Raw genomic sequence first — 3,339 nt, forward strand, 5'->3', positions numbered from 1 at the left:
TCCCTTATCATTGAGTTGTACCTACTTGAAATCATTGTTACATGTTATCTCTCTTATCATCGAGTTATACTTATTTCGAATCATCGTTACATGTTACCCCTTCAATTGTTGAGTTACTCTTATTGGATATTGTTGTTACACATTATCTCTTCCATTGTTGAGTTATTCTTGTTCGAAACTATTATTACTTGTTATGTCTCTCATTGTGAGCTCACTCTTCCGTTTCTTTGTGTTTTGAAATTCTTATATTGATTTACTTGTCGTATTTCCTATACTGTACTAAACAGAATAAGTGGACATAGAGCATGTCCCCCTCCTTACCCCTAGGGGGGAACTATCAATAGCGATTGTTGCTCCTTATGCATGATTCCGCTCAACTCTCCCTTCAGAGCTACCCTTCCTGAAAGTGGAAGAGGTAGCTTACTAACCTACTGGAGTAAGTAGTATTGTCCGAAAGCCTCAGGCGAAAAGACAGCTTAAAAGTAACAAGGTTCTGAAAGAAAGACAAGCCTTAAGGCAACTAAAGCTAGGAAGGTAGGTTAAAGTGACTAGTCTTTCTTATCCGAAAGCAAGCAAGACAACAAGGGAGGTTTTAGGAAACTCTCTAGTTTTGAGATGGGTTTCCTTGCAGGTGTGTCCACTTGTTTTCCTTTTCAAGTTCTGGTTCCAATTTCAGAAAGTTCAGATTCTTACTGCCACTACACTACTTATCGTACTCTTGTTTTATTGTTGTTGTTGTTGATGTACTCAGTGTTGTTGAGACGAGGGCTATGTATGGTTGTGGTGTTTGAATTATTATCATTGATATTTGCACATGCGGCGTGACAAGGCGAGATATATATATGTGGGTTTGCGAATGTGGCAAGACAAGGCGGGATATATATATATATATATATATATATATATATATATATATATATATATGTGTGTGGCGAGACAAGGCGGGAATATTATTATGCGTGTACGGCGAGACAAGGCGGGAATATTATTATGCGTGTACGGCGAGACAAGGCGGGCATTTACTTTATTGTTGCACACGTGGCGAGACAAGGGGCTATGTCAGGGATGATTTGTGATGACTTGTGATGGACTGGGGGCATAGTTATTGATGATATTTGTGTAGTGGTGTGCCTACCTTGTGTGAGTCATGCATTTTATGTTTCATTGTATTATTTCCTATGTGCCATTCGTTGTCTCTACTCTTACTTATTGACTCGAGTTGTGATAGAACACTTGCACAAGCATACACGTAATTAGTCATTCATATCGGTTTAAGAAGAAGAATCTAAACGCTTATTGATCATTTACATGTATTCTCGTTTACTTGCCTTTAGTGTGAAAGTTGTACTATTGGTACGTGAGTTGTCCATGTTGTTATGAGTTATTCTTTTTGTTGGCACGTGAGTTGTATATGCGGTTATGAGTTGTTGTTATTGCTTGCATGTGAGTTGTCCGTGCGGAAATAAGACATTGTCACTTCCTTAACACGGGAGTTATCCGTGAAGATATAGGGGATTAATGGTAATGACACGTGAGTTGTTCATGCAGCACGTGAGTTGTGCGTGCGGTCGTGATTTGTAATGTGGGCACAAGATGCCAAGTTCTTAACTTCATGAATTGGGACCCATGAATTGTGAATATGAGGTGTGGTACCTCTCGGAAATTCTTGAATAAATCGTGTGTGAAAGTGGTTGTTCTTATTGAGTTGTTACTTGTTTTCCTTACTTGGTTACACCCGACATAAACTGTATTCAGCTTACTGTACAACGTTATTACCTGTTGTGCCTTGTTACTAATCGTTGCTTCTAATTTTTTATTGCAAGTATTGTTTTGTTATTGTTAACATGCTTAGTTTTATATTGGTATTGTTCCCTGTTAGTTTCACATTCATACTTGTACAGGTTATTATGTCTAGTAGGTGTCTTGACTGGTCCTCGTCACTACTCCAACGAGGTTAGTCTTGATACTTATTGGATACCGTTATGGTGTACCCATGCTACGCTTTTTGCATATTTTTGTGAAGATCCAGGTATGTTGGAGCTTGTTGATCATTAGATAGCTGATTGAGTATTGTTGTGGAGACTTCATGGTATATCTGTCGTCGTGTTCACAGGCTTCAGAGTCACCTTCTGAAGTTAATTGTATAGTTTATTTCTTTTTCGGATTAGATATACTTAGAAACTTCCTAGTGAACTCAGCAAAGCTTATGACTTGTACTACCAGTTTTGGAATATTATATTGTCCTTGGGATTGTTGGCTTATTATAGAAATTTCTGTTTCATGCTTAATAGTTATTTTTGGTTAAATTCTGTTATTAATCCATTAAGTGTTAGGCTTACCTAGCCTTAGAAACTAGGTGTCATCACGACATCCTACGGAAGGGAAATTGGGGTATTGACAAGTTTGTATCATAGCTCTAGGTTCATAGGTACTACGAGTCATAAGCGAGTTTAGTAGAGTCTTGCGGATCGGTACGGAGACGTCCCTACTTATCTTCGAGAAGCTACGAAACTATTCAGAAACCTCCGCTTTTTTTATTCTATCGTGCGATTTTATTGATTTTAGAATTTGAGCCTTTATCGTTCTATTCTCTCACAGATGGTGTGAACACGAGCTGCAGTTACTGACGACGCTACCCCTAAAGCTGGTGTTGCTAGGGAAGAGAAAAAGGTAGAGGCAGAGGCCGAGGTAGGGCACATGCTACAACTAGGGCACCTACCAGAGAGGCAGTTGAGGAGCGGCCAGTAGCTCCAACTGGGGAACATACACCGGAGGCGCCTGTTGCTACCTCGGGACTTCAGGAGACTTTAGCATAGTTCTTGAGCATGTTTGGTGCACTGGCTCAGGTGAGATTGATTACGGTTGCACCAGCTACTTCACAAACTGGGGGAGGAGCTCAGACACCCACCGGCCATACTCCAGAGCAGCGAGTCCTCTTTGGTCAGGTCCTATGTGTCATGCCAGCCCAGCCCAGCATGTTATTTCGTTTCAGTCTGAGGTCAGTCCAGGGGCATCTGAGGAGAAGCAGTTGAGACTTGAGAGATTCAAGAAGTACCACTCTCCAACTTTTAGTGGTTTGTCTTTAGAGGATACACATGGTTTTCTAAAGGAGTGCCACTGTATTCTACGCACCATGGTTATTGTGGAGACGTGTGGGTTTCTTTTACTACATTCTAGATGTCGGAAGCAGCATATCAGTGATGGCTGGCTTACGAGAAGGGTAGCCCAGCTGATGTAGCTTCACTTTTAAGGACTCAGTTTTTAGAGATGTTCTTGAGAGAGTTTGTTCCCTAGACCCTTCGGGATGCATGGCGCGCGAAGTTTGAGCAGCTGTTCCAG

This window comes from Nicotiana tomentosiformis, chromosome 12 (genome assembly GCF_000390325.3).
Source record: "Nicotiana tomentosiformis chromosome 12, ASM39032v3, whole genome shotgun sequence".
Classification (NCBI taxonomy): Eukaryota; Viridiplantae; Streptophyta; class Magnoliopsida; order Solanales; family Solanaceae; genus Nicotiana; species Nicotiana tomentosiformis.